The following is a 24,835-nucleotide window of genomic DNA, read 5'->3' as shown; positions in this document are numbered from 1 at the left end:
ATAACGGTATCACAGTAAAGCTAAGGAACAAAGTGACCTATTCCTCTTCAGTCAAAGCCTGAGGACTTCTAGTCCACAATCAGTATGACCTTCCACGAAGGAAGCCCTGAAATACACAGATGTCCTTTTTGTTTCTAAAATGAAGGTACTTACCGGTGAAAATCCGTAAGTCACCACACTGTGCACAGGATTACACCGGCTGCCCTTCTCCATGGAAGCAGAGAGTGGGACGTGGCAAGTTTGTGAAGACATCTACTTGGGTTGACTGGAAAGAGGTGTGTGGGGGTGGGGGGCGGTGGGGAGAAAAGAAAGACTTTCCCTTTAAAACTGAACAGAAGCAGATACCACATCACATGACCTTTTACCGTAATTTCTATTAAAATCATTTCATGTCTGGTTGCCTCTGCTCTCCTGGCTCATTTGTATTGTTTACAACAAGTCATTGCACTGGCAGTTAGTGGTGGCTGAATCCATGGTTACCCGTTTTTACATTCACTAGTTAAATGGCATGCAGCTCTGCTGTGGGTTTCAGGGAGCAAGCTCTTAAGAAACCACAATCCAGCTATCAATCAGACTAATCTGAGAGAAATTAATCTTATAAACATAAGTATTGGCGCATATTAAAAATTGATAGCAAGGGGGCACGGGCTTTTATTGGTTGGAGTTACAAAAGTGGACAAGCTGAGATCTGACTTAGAGTCTCAGAGTATTCAGTCTGTGGTCCACATCTGACAGCCATTCATGTGGTGCATCTAAAAACCTTTCAAGGGTAATACGACCACCCTTTAAAACAAATCCAGCACCCCTCAAAATTCTGTGAGCCTTTATTCTATGCGAATGTTCTCAGGATCTACAGAGTGCCTAAATACAGATTTAACCAGACTGCAATCCCCGCAAAGTAACTTAAACACATACGTACAAGACAGTAAAACACCAAACAGACAGCACTGGGTAGGATTCAATTAAGACAAAACCTCTGTGGAATGCTCTTTACGAGTAAATTAAAACTGCAAACTAATATGTTTTATTGAGAGCAAGAACGGTACAAATTCATTCTATTGTCTGTGAATTTATGTGGTTAATTCTTTAAAAACAGTCCCCAAAGCAAACTTGTTTCTCAAGATGGACATGACCAACAATTATAATTGCTAATAATAATTTAGAAGTTTTATAGTTTAATGCCCACAATAATTGTCCCACAAGTCACATCTGAATGCTAAATGAGAACAGCAAATAGTTAAAGCTAACATATTACAACCCCATCTACTGCAAAGTCACTGTATCAGAAGCTAGAATTGATTTGTTTCCTCAGAACGAATTGAAAATGAACGTAACATAACGTCGGAAAAATCCCTCCTGCACTGCTAATCGGATATTGTATAATGGTTGATTGCAGCTTTGCCCTGTGCTATTGCTGCCTAAATCATACATACTTACACGTTCTGGGTTCTTCCAAGAGTTTGGTGCAGTTTCAAGGACAAATGTCTTAAGGAAGCCTCTCTACTGTGCAGCAGGGAGCCTAGCTCGGATCTGATGACAAGAGCACAGTGCTAAATCTGACAACAGAGAAGGAAACTTCCTGCGCGAAGAAGAGATCTTGGAAAGTCTCAGGGTTAAAAAGGCTGCTTTAACTGTGCTGGTTGATTTGCTCCCTGGTTGTGTATACACAGTAGCAGCTGATCTGTGTTTGCAGCCCTGCAGAAAGGAACCTTTACTGAAAACCAATGGCATCACATTTCAGCGGAGCTGGTGCCAAGTGCTGGAGAGCAGAGCAACCTTTGACAACTTCACACAATTCAACCCAGCCGACTTACCACAGGTCAGGGAGGACTGTGGAAAGTGTGTCCCCCCACTGGGTTTCATCTCGGGCATGTTAGTGCAGTTCCTGGGAAACCAAACACTGTTACCAACTGGACTCCGGCAACAGTGTAAGGTATTCTCTGGACTTATCTTAAATATGGTCTCTGTCTCTGCTCTCCCTACCTACCACAGGCTGTATTGTCACAGAATTTTTTTTTTAATGCATCCCAATTTTTAAATTTTTTTCCCTTCTGTTTCTTATATAAACCTTCAAATCCACAGTGTGTTACTAACCTGGAGTAGTTAACACTCTTCCGATGTTCCTCACAAATAAACGGAGGGGAAAAAATAGAGAGGGTGGTGTGGTAACTCATTCTGTGTTCTGTTCCCCAACCCAGAGTCTGGAGCTTTAAAATTATTGTTTCGTCGGAGGCCATTTTATTATTGTTCATTACAAACTGGGCATGACCGCAAAACTTCACTCAGGAGAAGCCACTGGTATCATGAGGCCGTGAGGAGACTGACAGGAAGCAAGCAACAAGAACAGGGAATATACTCTTTGGTAGTGGAACTACCTTCTTCACCACCCTTAATATGGGAGAGAATGGAAACGCTAGCCTTTGCTGACTCTAAAAGGGAAAGCAAGAGAGTGTAAGAGACAGAGTGAGAACAAAAGAGAGGGAGAGAGAGACTGACTGACTGACTTACTGGTTACTGTAACAAACTTAATCCAAGTCCCTGGTTAACCACTTTGTTAGCTGTGTTCCTCGCTGCCCTTCTTCTCCCTTCTGTCCCTATGACAAGTCTAGGTTATGGTATATTATATGGAATTTTCTCACTATTGTGCATTTTACTTCAAAGGGCAGAAATCAGAACTGACAGTTTAACAAAAGGCCATGTTAAATGTGTCAGACAGCACAGGGAAGTGTTCTCCTACTTATCTGAAAGCCAGCCCAGGAGCTGCCTGGGCAACGGGTATGATATTATCCAAGGCCTTGGCTTTTCATTTTGGCCACACTATTGTTCAAAAATTGTAATTCCTTTACATTTGAGAGCCCACGTAATGTACTGAAAAGAATCTGGGCCCTGGTGACAGGTGGATTTAGCTTCTCATCCTGACCCTACTACTTCTTACTTGCATGAGGGTGGGAACTGCTTAAAATCTCTGAACGTCTGTTTCCTCGTCTATGAAATGGTGACAATGTATCTACCGCACGAGATTACTGTGAAGATGTAAAAGATAACATATGTCAAGGGCTTGCCACAGAGTGTGGCATGCAAGCATTTACACCCATTTCCTGAGCCTCCTCTGGGAGACAAGGCACAGTGCCAGACATGGGGGGGTACAAAGTCAACTGAGACACGGCGGCCCCACGCTCAAGTGCAGTCTGCTCTCTCTTTCTTCCATCCTTCCTGTAGTTTGTATCATCTCTATCATAAACCAGAAAAACACTTTTAAATACTCTTCTCATTTGAGCCTCCTCAGAGTCTTCTGAGACAGATAAAAGTGTACCCAATTTGCAAACGGGAAAACCACAGCTTCAAGAAGCAAGTAAAGGACAGCCTGAATGCCAACCCAAGCTCCCATTCTGTTGCATACTTTTCAGAGTGTATATATACACGAATTTGTCACAAAGAATTCATTTTTTTGCATAATTCTATACTATACTGTTATCTTTATTATACTATTTCATGTATATATATTGTACTTCCCTAAAGATCCACTTAGCGTGACTATATCTTAAAATTACTTTGTATTCTCTGACATATCTAGCATGATACTTGAGCGTAATATGCATTTAAAATTTTCCTATATTTAAAAGAAACTCAAGCTGAGTCCATTTTACAATCTATAGTCAATGTCACAGAAAAACAGAACTCCCCATCAAATAAGGATTTGGAGGCAATTTGTGGCCTTCTGGTACTCATGCTATCTGCGTCTTCAACTATTTCCAAATAATTATATACTTGTCAAAGTTTTTTAACACTGACACAAGATTAAACTTCCCAAAGATTGTTTTCTTTGTTTCCTCTTCAGCATATATTCTCTACATTGAGGGACTAATGAATTTTGATAAGAGCCATTAAATATTTACTTTTAAATTCAGACTTGATCCCACAACATCCTGATTTCTAGGTTCACTTCAGTTTCTAGGTTAACAGATCACAGACTGTAGAATTCTGTTGATCATTATCTTGTGAATCAGAGCAGAGCATCGGGCCGGGCTCAGGTAAAATCCCAGCAGATTTCTGTATCTGCTATTTTTTTTTTAGTATACTGTCTATAAAACAACCCAAATTTATTGAATCATTGTTGATCTACTCCTTCATGTTGTGCGTTAAAACGTAGACCACTTCTGATGGAGGAACTGGCCAGCCATTTATCAGTGAGTCATACATAAAAATAAAAATATTCTTGAAAGAGATCTGTATAGTATCTAGAGCTGGGAGTTCAACTCATGTATTACATTAATTAGTTCTGTTGCATCCTGAAAATCTTTTTTTTAATGGAATTTGTATCATTATTTATAAGCACTTACTGCCAAACAATGATTCCTTCAGCGTTAACAAAAATCCAGGAAATTTAGATTAGTATCAATGTCATGGCAAAAGTACAAATGACAGGCAGTGTTTGAGACAAGGAAAACCATTTCTGAAGACACTGTTTTTGTTTCCAAAATCATTCATTTTTTTATTTTTTGTTTATTCATTCATTTTTTTAGACAAGCTTTAGCTATCTGCCAGGGAAAGTAAATATTCTCCTTAGGTACTGACACTGTGTAAGTTAGGATTATCAGGCTTGCTATATTCAACTGGCCAGTGCAGGCTATTTCCCGCTTCCTCCCTAAATAAAGTAATACATAAAGTACATACGGTTCTTGGACCACAGCAAGCAAGAAATATGCCTACCAAAGACAACTCTGGAGGCAAACAGATTGACCTGGGACTCCGTCAAACCCGGGCTGACCCAATGACTTTTCCTCACCACATAAAACTATAGTTCTCAAGCGCTTTATACCCATGAGCCTCACTCAACTCTCAAAGCCAACTTGGAAGTAGATGCTTCTATTATTTACATTTTTCCAGATAAGACAAAGTAGAGAATGTAATAATGTCACAAGATCATAGAGGCCATAAGTGACCCAGCAAAAACATTAAAATGGATGCTCTCACTCTAATTCGTAAGCTTTTCCATATAATCAACAAACTGTAACACACCGTATTTCCCTTCAGGAAGAATGTGCACACATTAGTTTCCCCCTTTTTCCTTTTTATTTCTCGTCCAACCATCAATTAAATGCAGACCAGGCTGTCTTACACACACACACACACACACACACACACACACGCATCGCCTCTCTTCTCTACCTTCACATGCCTTCCATCTTCCCGTCTCTCACATCTGGGCCAATTACTTCAGAGAATAATTTTTCTCTCCATTTTTCTTCACTCTCCTGCTTTTCAGTGCATTTGGGTGTCAAAAAACAAATCTTATCACAGGTGATAAACTTAGAAGTAGTGTAATGTTACACTATTCTGAGGGAAAGAAAAGCCATATACCTTGCAACCAGCCTCTAAAAATCCTGAAAGTTTCTAAAAATCCCTTTCACATACTCTGCAATAGTTTCCATCTATCTTTTTAACTCCCCGTTATATGTGCATTTCTCTTAAACATCAACCCTCCAGAGTCTAGATAAATGATAAACTATCATTCAGTTTTATTGCCTTTATGTTATGTTTATCACTTGTATCATAATAGAACTCTTTTTCATATTTTTCCATCACTGATATACATTACTTCACTCCAATAAGTTAACATAGGCTCTTACAGTCTAGCCTAGTGAAAGGAGTCAGTATCTAAGATTGTTTTATGTAGTGAAAAAAAGTGTGTTTTGAATAGCTAATAATTAATCTACAAATGAAAAGTTTTCATGTAAATCGGAATGCCTAAGTTTCATGAGGCTTTCATTTCAAACCACTAAACCTGAGCTCATTTCTTACCTACTAATATTTCTGGTCATGGCAAAGGCCAGACTTCAGTAAACAATTAGTTTATAGAACATAAATAAATAGGAGTACAATTAATTGGTTGATTCATTACTAATCAATCATTTAATGCAAAATCACAGAGGTGAAGTAAGTTGGAGACTGTCAAGTCAAACGCCTTCATTTAGAAATGAAGAAACAAAGGTTCACTGGTCTCGGATAAAGAAGACAACCAGATCATACTATAAACTATGCTTACGGCCATTTCGACTGATCCTTAGCTGAAGATCGATGTTCAGTCATAGACACATTAGCTAAAAAGAGCAAATTTCTAACTCTGAAGGTGATTGATCCAAAGGATCATCAGGTATTATGTCCCATTTCTGCAACCTTTGGAAAATAAATGTTCATACTAAATAGAAAATGAATTTCTAATAACTGAATTAAACTGTTCATCTAAATAGCCAACTTTGGATTTCTCTCCACACATAATAACTTGGAAAAATATATAGCCTGTGTTTACTACAGCACTCTAGCCACAGTCTCTAAGAAGAGCTATAACTCGCTAACAATTCTCCTGATTTATGTTTGAAAACATACAGGGCATGAAATGATTTCTGCAACCTTACATTTTCCTCAAGAACACTGGTAGACAGAAGATATATTCCAAAAATCACGTTGGGTTGCTTGTCAAAGCTCCTTTTTTTAATAAAAATGTGCGATAAGCAATTATGCATGCCCCCACCCCCCCCAAAAAAATGTCTTTAGATTTCTTTTCCCCCATTAAGAGAGGAAAGAAGAGAAAAGGAAGGGAGAGAAGGAGGAAAAGAGGAAGGAAAGGATGGAAGTAGGGAAGAAACTCTCATAAAAGAATCTATTTTCTTATAATGTTTATATTGTAAAAACTGATTGCCTTCTTGAGTAAGAAAGTGCCATAAATATTCTTCCAAAGAGCAGCTTATGGATAATGTGTGGTTATATACTGTAACTCAGTATACAATGTTACTTATTCTTATTCTTAGTATTTAACATATATGGAAATTTGCTTCACAATCTATAATTGTGCTAATAAAAACAGGTATTTGTGAATATAAATTATATTGGTCATAAAATCAGCCTTATTAACCTAATATATCTTAGAGCAAGATTGAATTTAAATGGGCCACTCTGGTAACACAGATATGTGGAAACACTGTTTATTCTACTGCATAAGTATCTATCAGAATAATACAAAAGTTTCGCTATGCTTCACATAAGGTTAACATCTTGAATTTGAATCTTCAAAACAGTACAAAATGACGATGCCAGGGATGAATATTTGCCAAGTTCAAATAATGTGTTTGTATAAGGGAAGTAAAATAAGCACATTCATTAATTAGCACCCTTCCTAGAGTCCTAACCAGGTTATTATTTTAGCAGGTGGGCCATCTGAAACAGCCATAAGTGTCCCTAAGTAAATAAAATATCTTTGAATCTCCAGTGTCTTGCATTTTATCAGAGATTCCAAAGACATTCAACCTTCTTTTACGGTAACTATGATCCTTCCCTTGTCTAAATGAACAAAGTATCCGTCATAAAAGAAATATAAACAAAGGCCTGATCTTAAAACTATCTATGATCCTTCTGCACAACTACAGGTATTATATCGTGCATAATGGTATAAGTGCACTGTTAAATATCTGTATAGGGTGTACCCTTCGGAGGGAGTATGGGAGGTGGGCTTTATACCCAATGCAAAGGAGGAGGTAAGCTAAGGAGGTGGGGGCCTTTCACCACTGGAAATCATCAGGATTAAGCAAATGAATGGTACTTACTCTCCAAGAAAAAGAAACTACCCTAGCTATGTGGTCAAGACCCACACAGACTTATTATCGCACCGCCTACTTCGGGTATTTGTATTTCAAGATGTGCAAAGATTTCTCCAGTCACCTGAATCCAAGACCATTAGACTCTGTGTTTACATTCTATGTCAAAGGCCTGTATTACTTTCTGCAATCATCTCTTAAAAGAAAGCCCCACAGGCCGTGGCCCTCCTTTCTGGCCACCATCACTGATTCCAACACAAGGTACTATTATAAATGAGGCTCAAAACGAAAGAAGATCATTCCAGAGAAAGGTCCTTAAGCTCTCTTACAGCACCTCACCCCCACCCGCCAGCATGACAGCATGACGAGCACATAGGACTTATTCATAATTCCTGCGCTGATACCCAAGGCCCACTTACTCTACTGGCATGGCAATGTTAACCTTAAAACCAAACCGCAAAGCTGAATTACCTCACAGCTTTAAAAAACCAACAACAAAGTGACAAGACAAAATTTCTTTGTTTGCACCAGGGCCGAGTACGTGATTTTTTTTTTTTTTTACTTTATAAATGATTTTAGTATTTTGAAGGAATTTTTTAAAAATCACAATATTATAAAACTTAGTAATTATTACTTCAAAACGACAGATGCTATTGTTCATGGAGAAATTTTCAGTTGGTTTTCTCATACCAGTGGTTCAATTGAAAGATTCACCAACTGCTCCCTGGAGAAAACAGAAGATCTGCATTTAAATGGAGATACAGTATTTCCAAATGCACAGTACCTAGAAGGCAGATACTGTCAAGTTTTCTTAGTGAGAATAACTCAAATTGTATTAGGTACATCTCGATGCTGTAGTCATCTCCATTCTCATAGGGCTCTGACTGTTTCCAACCCATTCTTTCTCCTTGGTGCATTCTTTGTAACATTTGCCCCAAGGAGTTAAAATTAAACCTTGCTCCACAGCAAAATCCCCACACTAACAACTAGTGATTACTACTGTACATATCATTTCTGATGTGTACAGAAAAAAACCACAGAAGATAGGTTGGCCAGAAATGTTAAATAATTGAAAAGTATAATGACTTAATAGAGTAGTAAGCTTAGTTTACAATGCAGCCAATTTAAAGCCATAAAAATACTGTGTAAAAATTTTATCTTGTGGTTGACCATTACATATCCTATCTATTATTCAAAAGTATCTCAACACTGTTTTTCTTCATTAATGTGGCTTTTGGCATTTCCCTCAAAATCTTTTGTTCCCGCAGTTTTCCAACAATTTTGAAACAAATACAAAATTCTTACGTGGTATCATAAATTCACCTCAGCAGGATAATGAGCTCTTCAATGTCTAATTGAAATTAATTTTATAGGTCAATCTGTAAGGCATACTTTAACTTCCTCGAAGATGATTTGTTTTGCATTTAAGGCAGTCAAGCACACAAGACATTTTAAGAAAGAAACAGGACTATAGCTACTTGTATTGACACATCTGTAAACCAAAGGAGAACCCCATAAATAACCCCCTTTCCTGCAACACACTAATCCAGGGATTTGTCTATATTAGACAATGTCATGGGGCATCAGCAAAGTTTTGGCTTGAATTTTTGGCTAAGGTGTGCAGAGCATGTCTGTGAAGGAGAAAAAAGAGACACTTAGGATCAATTTCAAACATAAGCCCATTATCACTGGCAGGCTCTTGCTAAAATTCTAGCTGCAACCAAAAGGTCTCTGTAAACAAGGTGACTGAGAACAGCCCCAGAAATTCTCAGCGACACTTTTCCCGTCCCTCAGCTGTCCGCCTAGTTAGTTATACCTTATCTTGCTGCCCTGCCATTCTCATGCTGATTCAAATTCAGAACTCAAAATGAAAGATGAAATATCTTGAAGATCACTTAATATTGAAATACTGTTGGAGTAATAAGTGGTGCTCAGTTGGAGATGGGAGCTTGGTTCTCTCTCGGTAACCTTTTAATTTCTGGAAAAATTGTACAGAATAAATTGAGTGGCACACATGGAAACCTAATCGATTGATCTGCTCTATTTTGTTAAAGCACCACCTATCAGAAAGCATCTTTGCTCCCGTCACAATTCTTGTTCAAGACAACCAGCAGATTTCGGTCACACTGTGCACAAAGATTTAAATGCTATTTTGATTTATTAAAGAAAATAAATCATCTTTCATCTGCATTCACCTCCCCAGTCAACGGACAGTCTTCTATGCCACCTGACACCATTCTCAGTACACATACCTCTCCGTCATGTGAGTTTGAAGAGTTACGAGAATAGTTTGAGTAAAAACAACAGTCATGCATAACACGCAAACACAGGTCTGAAAGGTCATCTGGGCCTGTTTCATGACATACTTGGCTCTTTTCCTACTTGAAGGGGAAAAAAGCCCCATCACTGTCACTTGATCTCCATCAACGTTTTCAGGCACCTTATTTCTGCCGGCTATTCCTCAACTCAGATTTGAGAACTGTTTAAATTTCCCTCTCTTTCCCACAATGATAGGACTGTTTCTTAGGTTGGCTACCTCATTCTGATAACATCAAATCTACTGGACAGGAAAAAAACAAAACAAAACAAAACAAAAAGCACCCTGACTCTCTTCCCCAATCCCACTCCCCGATTCCCCTTGAGGACATTTCTTCCTTTTTTCTTTCGCCTGCTGCTTCTGAATTTGGGCATTTTCCAAACACACTCCCCTATTTGGTCTTTGGGCAGCGTGAGAAACAAAGGAGAGTTTCTCTACAAAACTAGACCAAGTCATTCAGCTGCTCTGAAACACTTCAAAACATCCGCAGGTCTCTTGATCCTGACTTAAAGTATTAAGCAGTAGTGTTTTGAAAGTAGTAGGAGGTCATATGTGGACCTAACAGCTTCTCTTAACTCACATGCTGGGCATTTTTCTTTTTTCTTTTTTTTTCTTTTTTTTTTAAAGAGAGAGAGAGAGAGAGAGAGAGAGAGAGAAGGTGCTATTTTCAACATTGCCCTCTGGTTTACGTTAGCAAAATCATTTGCTTTCTGTGTGTGTCTGGGTCTTATCCCACGGCCAGTGGCTCTGGGACTACAACACAAACACAGCAAATGTGCCTCCCTAGCTCAGACAGACCCATGTGGCAATTCACAACATAACCGAAGCAAGCACAATAAATAAACACATACATAATCATTCCACAGCACTGAGGCAAGCGGGGGTTTCTCCAGGCCCTTCCGGACTCTTCCAGAATTGCTCATTAAGATTCTGAAAGGGGGAGGGAGTGCAGCTAGGAAAAGGTTGCCGGAAGGGAAGAGAAGGGGAGGAGGGGGTATTTGCCCTCTGTGTCTTTCTCTCTCTGAGAATCTCCCGTCACCAAACATGGAAAGGGGGGGCTCTATCCTGCAGCCGCTTCTGACATACTTGAGGGGCAGAAGGGGGTAGGTGGTTTGAAATACTTAAATGACGGTCGGGTGACCTCTGTGCAACTTCAGAGACTCCCTCCCTCTGGAAGGTGAACGGGTTGGGGAGCCGGGAGGGAATGAGGCGTAGAGGACAGGAGGAGACACCTAGGACTACGGCAGCAGCAATCACCACAGGATTTTCCAGCCCACGACAGCAGTCCTCAACTCCTGACACCGCCCTCTCCCCCAACGACCCCTTCCCCACAGCCCATCGCCCCAGAAGACCCCGAGGACTCACCCCAACCCCTCCCGGTCCAGTGCCCTAACTCTGCCCTCACTCTTTGCCACTTTACCAAGCACTGAAGTCTATCCAAGGAGGGGGATGGGAGAGGTGTTTAAAGAACAAATCTCATTGAAATTAGAATTTCTCTGTGTCTCCAGCACACACGCTGACAGTTTTGCAGTCATGGTAAGGCAAGTCTACAAGAGGTGGACGGTACTTATGGTTGTGTTATTGAGGGAGGGGTTGCTTTTTTTTTTTTTTCCAAGAGACTCTAAACAAGTGAAGGGGGAAGGGGGGTAGCAATAGAGATTTCAACCAGGACTGCAAATCAAGAATGCCCCAGATGCAAATGTCTGTCTCCAGATGTTGATGATAAGGATTTGGACCAGTTACCTTGGCAGGGTCAGAACTGCAGCAGGTTAATCAGGTGAGTCGTCGGGGATTTTAAAGAAGCCGAAGCCGGTTTCTTTGGCTATGAAAGTCTACAAAACCCCCATGCAGGAACATTGCACATCTTACACACGCCTCCTTTAACTGGGCTCCCGCGACCTCAGCAGGCGAGGGGGTGCTGGCCGGCCCGCCGGTGGCAAGGGCACGGCCACCCGCTCTGCCCCCGCGGGCGCGGGGCCGGCCTGGCCCCCGGGGTCCGCGTCCCGAGGAGCTGTGCACTCACCGAGCCGGGCTGCGAGGGGCAGAGGGGCGCCCGCGGCTAGCCGGAGCGCCGAGGCGCCTCCCTTTTCTCTTGGTAGCGTCGGTCCGCACTCCCTGTGACCCAGGACGTCATGATGCCTGTCTGTTTTCTCAATGATAACTTGGCAGAAGAAGAGAGAGGCTGCCAGGTTCTCCTCGGGTGGTTACGTGGTATGTGCACGTTTCTGTTTGCATGCGTTTCTCTCTCTCTCTTTTTAAAAATAAATATCTGTGTTTAAAAAAAAAAATTCCCGGCACTGTCATGATTTGATTGCATTATTGCGTTTGCATAATTGACGCCTCTGGGTGTGTATATATGTGTGTCTGTGCGTGTGGGGTTTTTTTCCCCTTTAAATCCTGCTGCTCCTGCCGCCGCAGCAGCCGCTGCAAAGGGAAAGCAAGCATGCGTTCATCTTTTGTCTTTCATTTTACCTTCAGGGTGACATTCAGTGCCAACTGCTCCCTTTTGACCGTCGCCAATCCCCGCCTGGGCAAAATAAATTTTAAAAACGTGGGGGGAGGGGAAGGAACGGCCCCTCAGCCCCAATGCTGGGGTGGCGATTCCTTCCGTTAGCAGACCCCAAACCTACCCCGACCCACCTCCCACCCCTGAAAAACCATTTTCCCTTCTACCCACCGGGCCCAGGCAGAGAATCGGCACCAAGACAGCGAGGAGCATCCACCCCGGGCCAGACACTCATGTTCGCGGCTCGCACTTGCTGACTTGCATCTCAGATGCCTTCTCAGTGTGTAGGCCTCTCACAACTGGAGCTATTTTTGTCTCCCAGAGATGTTCTTTAAAGCCTTTTAAAAATGGGAAGGGGGCAGGGAAGAAAAAGCGAGAGAGAGAGAAAGAGAGAGAGAAATGAAAGCCCAAGCCCCCCCCCCATGTGAGGGGCTCTACCCACACATCAGGAAAGTTGGGGGGCTCCTGGCACCTGGCCCACCAGGGGAGTTTGAAAGGGCAGAAAGGATAACTAGCTTTTTATCTGAATTCCTCTACAACAGCAGGAAAACTTTTTCTTCATACAAAGATATTATTGCTGGCTAGTCACTGCATTTGTCATTTTTATAATTAACATTCTCTAGAATCAGTACGAAAGGTCTCAACCATAACTCTTGGTATTTATTTCTGCAAACATGAGAATGTATTTTAGACGGTGTGACCACGTGACAGGTAAAGCAGAGTTCACGTCTCTTTATAATATTTAGTTGCTATTATTTGTACATCGGTGTGTTTCCTGCAGCTTCTATTAATCATAATATTGGGCATATTAATCACCATATGCACATTACTGAAAAATAAATATAAGTGCCAGGTTTGGCAAATATTTTGCCCTTCTTTATCGCTAATTCCCCATCTGGAGCAGAAGAATGGGTTTAGGAATTTTTTTCCACACGGTTTTTTGTTGTTGTTGACCTTGGTCACCATCATGGATTGGCAAAGTCACTATTCCCACAGATTCCAAAAAACCCCTAAAAGATGACAGCACGAGCCAGGGTTGCAAAAAATAAAGTGTGGAGGAGAGTGTCACGTCTGAAAAGCAAAGCTGATTAGGAGAAAAACTTTTTCTCTCATCCAAGATCATCTGCGGCTGCTGTAGGTTTAAGACTAGTTTACCTATTTGAGAGGTTGGCTAGATTGAATGAAAATAGCAAGTAACTTATTAGGTCTTTTTCCTTTAGAGACATACACCAAGAATCACTAGCAAATTCCACAGGGAGGATATTGCAATTATGCAAAGACCAGATGATCAGAATTGGAAAAGAGCCTCCCTAAAGTAGCCCTGAGAGTGTCTGAGAACTATTGACGAATAGATCCCAAAACTTGAACGGTGCCTCGTCACCCTTAACATTTGGACACAACTCTCTGGCTCTGCGTATCAGTCTCCTTAGAATGCCAGACAGATCAACTGGTGCAGTCTTGTCCAGTGCTTAGAGGTCATCAGTGTCAAAGATGATTCTAAAGAAGGCAAGGGCCTATTCAGAACTCGAGTAGGTACCGTCTATTGATGTTATTGCTAGCATTTTAGTAACCGTCCAAGAGAGGCTTGTTAATATTCAATTTACCAACCTGCTCCTCCAGCTTTATTACTTATCGGCCTTAGAACCAGACCTTTAAAGAGTCACTGCAAAAAAAAGAAAGAAAGAAAGAAAGAAAGAAAGAAAGAAAGAAAGAAAGAAAGAAAGAAAGAAAGAAAGAAAGAAAGAAAGAAAGAAAAAGAACCATAAAAATTTGACTAACTTTAATTCCTTGAAATCCATTTTTATTTCCGGACAAATGCCTTCCATGCTGTTTGCCACCAAGCCACATGTCACTGCAGGCAGCCAAGGGGTGAGGTGTTTGAGCAATGGGCTAAGGGTCGAGGCAGAATACTCCAGTTCTCTGGAGTTTGAACAGATCCTTCCTAAACCCGGATTCTGTAAATCCACCTCTGGCTAAGAACTGCTCTTGTTGTTTATTCAAGTCCAAACTCCTCAGACGACATTTGAGTCTTTATTTTCTGGCTTCACCCTAAATATGATAGTTAGTATTGTTGTAGCGTGTTTGGTTTAACTTTCCAACCAAACCAAAAGGCAAAAAAAAAAAAAAAAATGCTCACTAAGATGGATGGGATGAATGGAAGTTGTTGTCTTAAACTTTGCTTGTGTTTAGAACTTGTAAATCTAATTAAATCTTCTCAAGAAGAACAGGAGAGAAGGATTATTGGTATTCCCATTCTACCCAAGGAAACTGAGGCACCGAGAAGTTAAGTAATTTGCCCAGAGTTACACAGCTGGGATTCAAAGCCAAGTGCCTTGAGCCCTCACTATCAAGCTCTCCGCTTACCTACTGATTCAACTTCATTTCTACCTCCTCACATCTTGCAGTCAAGCTGCTCACCCACTGCCCACTTCACCCTTTGTTAACCCCAAGGTCACTGCCCAAGCATTCAATGCCCCCTTCTGCCTCTTTGCTGTTCAAATTCTATCTATTGGTCAAGGCCAAGTTCAAGTCTGACTTTGCCCACAAAGCCATTATTTACTATTATTGGGTGTATTGATCATTCTCTGTTCCACACTGTTCACTTCTACGTGTGACATCACTGTTCTCTGATTCTGGGGTTTATTTTTCATCTTTTCTTCCTCTCTCAATTCCTTTCTGACAGCATTATGCATTTTTCTCTGCCTCTTCGGTTTGCCTAAGTACAACACCAGCTGTCCTTAACTCGCTTCTGATGTACTGATGGACACAAAACTGCCCTTTGGAGAGCAGGGATGCCACTTTTCAATCTGACAGAAACTGCAAGTTTTATGTAGCAAAAGTTTAATCCTTTTAACTGAGAAAATTTCAAGCTTGTTTCTCCCTATTTTAGATACTCCTTAGAAAACAACTAATTAAGCTCAGAGGTGGAATTATTTAATTGGAGAAGCATATTAAGATGAGGTAGAATGCCATGAGTGTGAGCGGTGGTGGACAAAGCTTAATCACTGTAGCTTTTTAGCGGTTATGAGCCTTTTTCTGCCATATTTTGAATTTTCCGAGTGTCACATTAATTTTTCTGTTTGGAAAGATAGGAAAATAAGGGGCACCTGGGTGGCTCAGTCGTTAAGCATCTGCCTTCGGCTCAGGGCGTGATCCTGGCATTCTGGGATCGAGCCCCGCATCAGGCTCCTCGGCTGGGAGCCTGCTTCTTCCTCTCCCACTCCCCCTGCTGGTGTTCCCTCTCTCGCTGGCTGTCTCTCTCTGTCAAATAAATAAATAAAATCCTTTTTAAAAAAGTGGTTCCTTTAAAAAAAAAAAAGAAAGAAAGAAAGATAGGAAAATAAGTGAAGACCAGTAACTGTGAGACCTGTGATCTCATCTTGCATCTGCTACTGATCAGCTGTATGTAACACTCCGGCAAATTATTTAATAATTCTGGGCCTCAGTTTCCCTCTTGCACAAGAAGAGATTTAACCAGTCTCCAAGGTCCGTCCAACTCTAAGCTTCTACAAGTCTGAAACAGGATGTGGGAAAGAAAGAAAAAGAGAGCTCAGCCTTAGAAAGACTGGTTTTGGGGGGGGGGATAAAAAATATGCTAAGGAGCTCAGGTAAAGGTAACAAAGATCATATTTCTAATTTCTGAGTATACTTAAGGGTAGCTCAAAAAAATCCATATACAAAAATATGTTCAAACTTACATTTTCTAAGATGGTCTCTTTTCTATGAGATAGAATAATTAGCTGACTATACCAATAGCCCACCATATCAGCTAAAATGTTATTGGCTATCATGCATGCTTGTCTATGACCTGCTTTCTTTCTAACACAATCAGATTCCTATACAGACCTCATTTGATAGGAACTGATCCAACCATTTTTGCCTGGATGCCTCAGACTCATATTTAGCTTGAATTAAATCATGAAGTTAGTTGAAGAGCACAGGTTTATGGTGAAGAGACCCAGGAGCTAGAACCAAAAAAGGATCTCCTATATATTTCCTCTTTGCAACTAACTCTGAGAAAGCTTTTCTCAGTGTTCCTTTCCTTATTTATCCTTACTGAAGACTTATAACTCAATGACCTTCTCACCGGTTTTTGTTAGGATAAATGAAATAGCAGAAGCAAAAGCACTCTTCCCACACAACAAAATATTATCATGGCAGATGGACCGCGTTTTACACCAGAGTTGCTTTTCTAAAAAATTGTGCAAAGTTAAAAGAACATAAGGTCCCCTGGCTGAGAATCTAACTTGATTTCTACTTGCTAGTTATAGGACTTCACAAAGTCTTATAGCTAGCCAAGGGCAGAATCAGGATGATTGTGCAGAAATCACTTTGTCCTAGTCCATACTCAAAACCTGGTACAAATTGTGGGCAAATATTACAGCTAATCACATTAATTAGGACCAGGGTAATCAGAACACCTATTTAAAACAGGAATTTAGGGGCACCTGGCTGGTTCTGTCATTAAGCTTCTGACTCTTGATTTCAGCTCAGGTCATGATCTCAGGGTCATGAGACAGAGCCCGGCTTTGGGCTCCATGCTCAGTGCAGAGTCGGTTTAAGATTCTCTCCCTCTCCCTCTGCCCCCCACCTGCTTACTTGCTTGCTCACTCTCTCTCTAGAACAAATAAATAAAATATGAAATTAATAAATAAATAAGAAAATGAATTTATACCATGCCTCTGACATGAAAAAATGAAAACAATGTCATATGGGACAGGGGTCCTCAGGCCAGATTGCATGAAAGCTCTAAGGATCCATGGATGGAGTAAGAGTCTTAAAGTTGTAGGCAAAATGCATATGTGCATACGTGTGTGTCCACATTGTTCTCAAGAGAAGATCCATAACTTTTACCACATTCTCAGAAGGGTTCATGACTCCAGAAAGGCTAAGAACCATTGGCGTAAGAACAGTTTATTCTAAAACTGAACTTAAACTTTAAAAAAAAAATATTTTATTTATTTATTTGAGAGAGAGAGAGTGGTCGAGAGAGCTTACAGGCAGAGGGGAGCAGCAGGCAGAGGAGAAGCAGGCTTCCTGCAGAGCAGGGAGCCTGACGCAGGGCTCGACCCCAGGACCCAGGGATCATGACTGAGTCGAAGGCAGTCGCTTAACCAACTGAGCCACCCAGGCACCCCAAGAATAATACATTCCTTTACGCCGAATGCTATGCTGACTGCAACATGGACAGTGTATAATAATCACCAGTGTTCAGAATGATGGCCTTGAGACACAATAAAAGCTTCAATCATCAAAGAAATTTATCATCAAGGTATTTTACTTAACTGACTCGGGACAATGTACCAACTTTTTAGAAAGATCTGAATATTGAAATAAAATAAGAAGAGGTTTCTGGTTTTGTTTAAGATGGCTGGACAATTCTCTGTGTGCTAAGAAAGATGAATGAAGTGTAAGAAAATACTCATTGTTTCTGGGAATACAGTTAAGGTCTACTCAGCTGTGAGGAGGAAAGAACGAAGGCCTGGAACAGAAGCGTGGCAGTGAGGTGGGGAGGAGGATTGGAGGGATATTTGGCAGGGACCTGGGATCAACAGACTGAAGGAGCTGGCTTGGACAACTAAATTAATGGTAGCATGTTAAAGAGGTACAAATTAAGCCTATGTTAAGAAAATAATGAATTTGGTTTGAGATATGTTGGGTTTAAAGTCCTATGAAATAGCTAGATTCCACTGGCCTGGGGAAAGATTTAGAAGAAATCTGTGGCTGGAGAAATGTATTTGGGAATTATCAGTGAATTGGCAGTGGCGTCAGCTGGCAATAAAGATGGGGGGAGGGAGGAGGAATGCAAATGATTTAGGAGCATCTGAAATAAAAATTGCATTTATTTGAATAAAGTCTAATTTGTAAAATATGAAACTATATAATACCCAAGGCAAAAGAGTGCTGGTGATTTTAAATATTTATAGACACCTGTATTTGGACCATAAATTTCTGAATAGAACTATACATCTCAGATTCTATTTTATACCTAGGGCTTTCTGGAGCTCTTCATTTCAAGGCTCTCTTTTCCATTTGAGATAGTGCATTCACTGCCTGGGTTCCGAAGGGAGAAAGACTTTCCTTTGGCAACCAGGTTCAACTGGAAAAAATAATCAAGATGTCACCTGATGCCACATGTTACCGACGACGTTCTCAGCTACGTGGCCCTGCCAGCTGCTGAAGCAGCAGAGGAAACTCGGTGTCATGGAAAGAAGACTAAACTCGGAGTCAGAACACTTGAGCAGGAGTCTAATGTCTCCCTCTTACTGTTTTTGTGACCCTGGCAAAGTCATTCAACTACTTCTACCTTGCATTTCCTCTTTGACAACTGCCCTACCCACCTCGGGGGATGAACCCTCCAGCATGGGTGTTCCCATGATCACCAAAGGGGTGGAACGAGGGTACCCAACCACATGCTTCGAAAAGTCCCCTCCTTGATGAACTACTCCAGGATGAGCCTCCCACTGTCCTCCCATGTGACGGCCCAGTGGGGCCCACCACCCCTCCTCTGCGCCTCCATCAACACACTTCTATGACTATAGTCACCATATTTTATTGTAATTATTGTTTGTATGTCTGCCTTTGCTACTCAGTGGTAAATGCCTTTCGTGTCATAAATGTTTTAGTTATCTTTTCACGCCTAGTGCCTAGCACACAGTAGGTGCTCCATGAATGTTAAATGAATAACCTGTTATCTGGGGAGAGCATTTGCCTACATCTGTTCCAACTGCATGAAAATTCTTTAGATCATCTGGGAGGTGGAAAAGCAGGGCCAGCCTTACTGACACACAGCCCTAAGCTATCCTGTACAGGTGCTTTGCTCAGAAGGGCCCCCCTCTGCACGATATGCACTGCTGATTATGCTACCTTATGTATACAGTTACTATTCGGCAATGAAGTAGGTCATTTCCTGGTCATATTTAAATGTAAAACTGCTCCTTCCTCCAAAAAAAAAAATGTATTAACTCTGGCACGGATACATAAAGCCTGGATACCAGGTTTTGCCAGAGAGCGAAGGAAGGGAAGATGAAGAGGGTGGGAGACAGCACTGGGAACACCAAGGAAGGCTGAATGGCTGTCACAGAGTGGTGGAAAGGACACAGAACACAAAACTGAAGGTCCTGTTTCAAATTCCTGAGAAATGACCTTAAGCTCTATGCAATCAGTTATGGCATCTTTAAAATGGAATCATAATGTTTAAGTAACAGAGTTACTGAGATAATGGATAAAAGAGCCAAATGCCCTGTCAAAACAGGTGCCTGATAAAAGCAAATTCCCCTCCCTCCCTTTCTTCCTTCTTGCCTGTTTACCTTCCCAGAAGAAAAAGGAATCCAATTCATTGACTTACAACCATGATCAACTTGTAAGCTTTACTCTTGGCCAGGCTACTAAAAAAAGAGGATCACAGGGATTAGCTTAGACCAGTGGTCTCCAAACCTTGGGGCATGGTGGAATCACTTGGGAAGCTTTAAACAATCTTGATTTGCAATATGCGCCCCACAGCAATTAAATCAGAATATCTGAGGGTTGGAGCCAGGCAAAGGTATTTTTTTAAAAGCTTCAAGTGATTCCAGTGTGCACCAAAGTTTGAGAACCATTGGCTAATGTAGAGAAATGGGCCTTTGGCCAGTGAATTAGTCTAATTAGAGCCTGAGGCTAATAAGACACAAGTTTGGGATTCTGGTCTAGGAGAGTAGCTCTTCACTCTTTCACAGACTCAGAATACTTATTCCTTCCCCTTCAACCCTCCTTTGGCAAGCTCTTTATAAATGAACCCTAGACAAGGTAATAACAGTAGAGCAACTCATCCCAAGTACCAAAAAAGCAAACAGAAAAGCACGTAAGACATCTGTATTTGTAGTACTATACCATTTAAAAGGTGCTCTAACCCCTCATTTTATTTACTCTTCACTACAAACTCGCACAGTTGATATTATTATTAGGCCCAATTTGTAGATGATAAAACCAAAAATAAGAAAAGTTCAACTCGCTCAAGGACAAAGTGGCAGATTCGGGTCTCACACTTGTGTCCAGGGTTCCAGAACGGATGCAGCTTTCCTGGACCGCACCGCTTTGGAAGCCTCACCGATGCTCAGTCGGCGGGGTCACATCCCATGTAAAGGATGGCTCGGAGCTATGACCCAGCTGCTGTGCCAAGCTGGGGGAGGAGGGAGGACCGGAGGGCGGGAGAGAAGGAGGAAGGAAGGAAAATATTTTAAATACGTTTGAATTAAATAGGTTCCTTTCCAGCAGGCTTTTCAAATTATTTAATATGCTAACAAGCACTGTAAATATCTGGAAATTATTATTTCCCAACTGATTGAACAGTGAAACCGTTTTTAAACTCAGCATTTCTTAGGACTAATGTCCCTTGGAATGCCATTAAATAACAGAGGCTTTCCTCACCCGTCCCCAAGATTTAGTTCAGGGTCACCCTTGCAGAGAGGAGCCCTCCCCCCGAAGCACCTTATTTAAAACAGAAGGGGCACCTGGGTGGCTTAGTCAGTTGAGCATCAGACTCTTGATTTTGGCTCAGGTCATGAGTCAGGGATCCTGGGATCAAGCCCCATGTCGGGCTCCGTGGTCAAGGGACAGTCTGCTTGTCCCTCTCCCTCTGCTCCTCCCCAGCGCACGCCCTCGCACGCTCTCCTGGGCGCTCTCTCTCAAATAAATAAATAAATAAATAAATAAATAAATAAATAAATAAATAAAATCTTTAAAAATAAATAAATAAAACAGAAACACCACCTTCTTCTCCCCAGTCCAGTCCTCCCCACCTGCTCTCCCACTTTGTTTTCCCCATAACCCTTAACACCTTCTAATATAGTGCACAGTTTACTTATTTATTTTGTCTACTATCTGTCTCACTCTCTCTGCCTGTGTGCTCTAGGAGGGCAGGGCTTTTTCTGGCAATGTTTTTTCCCCACAGTGATATCTTCAGCAGCTAAAAGATATCTTCAGCACCTGGCCCAGAGTAAGTGTTCAACAAATATGTGGTAAAGAAATGAAGGAAGGGCCAAAGAGAAATGGTCCACGGAAAAAATTCAAATGAAGGTATCTTCTCCATACTTAGGGTCCCTTTAAGGATATCTTTTCTAATTATAGCTATCCCTAGAATACAACCTAATGAAGTGGATATGATCCCTACCTTATAGAAAAATAAAATTAGAATTAAAGCAATTAGACCTATAAGCAGAGCAAAAAATTGGTTAAGCAAAAAGACTGTTAAACTGGAATTGATTCATTTTAATTTTCTATGTAATTATTGTGAGATAAAGTAGACATGGGAGATGTTTCCAACAGTATCTGTGAAACTTCATATAAACGTGGATAGCCATGAATTAATTGCACCAAGGCCTAATGTACCCGGCCAGGAAACTATTTTCCATCTACCAAAACTGACCAAGCTGAGATATAAAAATTCAGCAAGCCCCAGATATAACAGTGCTAATCACTGCCTGAATTCAGATTCTCCATAGGTCAAATCATATTCTGAGAAAAGTTCTATAGAATTCTAATGGAAATCAGCCTCTAGCTCAGGTGTTCGTTGGGTCCTCCTCCACCATTTCACAAGGGCTCCGCTATATAATAACAACACTTGGCATCAATGTAGAGCTGTTCTCTGTAAAGGTCAAAGTGCTGTGAACAATTCAGATATAAGCAGGGATGATGACGGTCCGTGGAGCTCAGAAAATGACCCAATTGACCGATTCCTCTCCAAACACAAGAGTAACAATGAAGTGGAGAATACATAGTAATGTCGGATGAAAGCTCTGCTCCTCTGTTTTCCTTTTTATCCAGAAAAACCACATTTATGAAGTGAGGCTCTTTTAGCAATGAAAGTGGTATTTATTAAACACATCAGAAACTACAAATCCAAATGAGCATTTCCCTACAAAATAGTCACTTGGGGAGGCTGTGTAATTACCTCCGCGATCCTGTGATTGCTCCAAACATTCTGGGAATTCCTCTTTTAAAATCACCTTCAGAGCTGGTTTAAAACTCACAAGAAAACCAATATCATTCTTTTATGGCTGCTCTTTGTGTAACAAAAATACCACATTTCAATCCCAGTAATCTTGGTGGGTCAGAGGAGTGGGTAAGCAACTGGTTGCCCATCACAATCTCCCAGGCATTTATTAAAGGCACTGTGTGCCAAGGCTGACCTTGATTTGCTGTACAGCAGGTCAGGACTGGGAATGGGATTCTGTTGATGAGTAACCTTCCCAGGTAATCCTGATGCATCCAATTTTCCTTGCGAACTGGGGGTGTGAGCGCCTTGCTGCTAGGACAAGGTCTGGCAGCTGAACCCCGGCCTGAGCCAATTAAACTTCCTCTACTTTATGGCCACAAAGCCCGAACCTCTAACATCCGATTACACATTCTCTCATCCAACAACTATTGAGCCCTTCCTATTTGTTTTGCAAAGCGGAACCTGTTGGCAAATGAGAAAGCCCCAAGCGGAATAGTGTGGATGGTTATGTCAAAAACATCTCATTGGACATTCTTTTTCTCACCACACTTTTTTTGACCAATCTCATGGCTTCAGCCTTTGCTGTGGAGACAGTCCAAAAAGAATTAAGAGTGCAGGCAACAGAATAAAATTGCCTGGAGTCAAACTCTTGCTTGACCACTTAATCAGGTGACCTGGGACAAGTTACTTATCTGCTCTGTGCCTCACTGTTCCCCATCTGAGATGTAGCTGATCATAGTACCTACGTCCTAGGATGCTGAGAGGATTAAGTGAGATAATATGTATTAAATGTTCAGCACAACGCTCTTAGTTTTCAATCAACTATTATTATTTTTAGTTCTTAGATGCTAATAATTTTTAAATTATAAATTCTTCATCTGAAATCCCAACTTCCTTACTTACCCTGAATATATAGATACCCATCACCATTTCAAACTTACCAGATAAAAAGTTGAAATAAATATTGGCCCAACTTTTCAAATTTATTCTAGCTTATTTGCTCCAATCTTAAGTCAAGTTCTCATTACCTGTAGACTCCTAAGGTCTCCAAACCAATTTATGTCAGATTTTTATCTCCTACCTTACTCTACCTCCCATGCCAACAAATACACATACACCCACAGACACATTCACTTAATTATAAAGTCATATTGACTTTACCTCAATAATTTTTCTTTCCATTTGTGTATGTGTCTCTGTATTTTTTTAAAGATTTTATTAATTTATTTATTTGAGAGAAAGAACAAAAGCACACATGAGCAGGGGGAGAAGCAAAGGGAGAGGGACAAGCAAACTCCATGCTGAGCATGGAGCCCCAGACAGGACTCGAACTCCCAACCCTAAGATCATGACCTGGCCAAAATCAAGAAGAGTCAGTCACTCGACCAACAGAGCCACGCAGGCACCTCTTGTGTGTGTGTATATATTTTAAAGCAATGTTTATTAAGACATTACTAAATGCCAGGTCTGAACACTGTACAAGCGTTAAGTCATATAAGTCTTACAACAGCCTCATGAATTAAGTGCTATTATTATTTCCATTTTGAAGATGTAAAAACCAAGGCACAAATAGGTTAGGAAACTTGTCGAAGTTCAACCAACTCTGGGAATGGGGAGTCAATGTTGGCAGCACAGCACAGAGCTGTGTTTTTTACCACTGTCCAGGACTGCTGCTAGTATTTTTAAAATAAAAATATGTGTTGAGTTCTCAGCACAATATACCCTCACAACAATCCTATGACATAGTGTTAAAACTCCTCTTTTGTAGATGAAGAAACAGGGGCCCACAGAGTATGACCTGCCACTTCTCCAGTTCAGGTTTCCATTATGTGTTGCTGGGCTAATGAAATGACCTCTTGTCTCTTCTCTGCACCTCCCAGTTGAAATGGTGCTAGGAAAACTGGATATTTACATGTAAAAGAATAAAACTAGACCCGTCTTAGAACATTCACAAAAATTAACACAAAGTGAATTAAAGACTTAAAAGTAAGACCTGAAACCATAAAACTCCTAGAAGAAAACATTGGGAAAAATCTCCTTGACACTGGTCTTAGCAACAATTTTATGGGTAGGACCCCCCAAGCACCAGTGAAACTATATCAAAGTAAAAAGCATTTGCAGAGCAAAAGAGTCAACAAAATGAAAAGGCAAGCCATGAAATGGGAGAAAATATTTGCAAACCACATATCTGATAAGGGGTTATTATGCAAAATATATGAGAAACCCATATAAGTCAATAGGAAAAAACAAATAATCCAATTTAAAAATGGGCAAAGGATCTAAGCCAAGTCATTTTTGCCAAGAAATGATCAACAGATACAGGAAAAGATGCTCAAAATAACCAATCACCACAGAAATGCAAACCAAACCACACGTGCGTTGGAATGGCTATCATCAAAAAGACAAGAGGTAACAAGTGCTGGCAAGGAAGTAGAGAAAAGGGAATA

General features: G+C 40.9%; 1 protein-coding gene across 16 annotated transcripts in view; it reads right to left on the bottom strand.

Moving 5' to 3' along the window:
• ESRRG (estrogen related receptor gamma) overlaps positions 1–24,835 on the bottom strand; it is a 607,049-nt gene that overhangs the window by 546,742 nt on the left and 35,472 nt on the right. For 2 of the 16 annotated variants that reach the window (XM_045809601.2, XM_087856344.1), the window contains exon 4: positions 12,587–12,753. The exons of 7 other annotated variants lie outside the window; for them this stretch is intronic. The gene's annotated coding sequence lies outside the window, so the exon portion shown is untranslated. Of the gene's footprint in view, positions 1–1,437; positions 6,516–11,652; positions 11,861–11,932; positions 12,069–12,586; positions 12,754–24,835 lie in introns of those variants that run through there. 7 more of the 16 variants (XM_087856382.1, XM_087856368.1, XM_087856332.1 and 4 more) reach the window with 4 other exon arrangements.

Source organism: Ursus americanus, chromosome 2, assembly GCF_024610735.1.
Source record: "Ursus americanus isolate L20-20 chromosome 2, mUrsAme1.1.p, whole genome shotgun sequence".
Lineage (NCBI taxonomy): Eukaryota > Metazoa > Chordata > Mammalia > Carnivora > Ursidae > Ursus > Ursus americanus.
The sequence above is the reverse complement of the archived record's forward strand: the minus strand, read 5'-3'. Positions and strand labels throughout refer to the sequence as shown.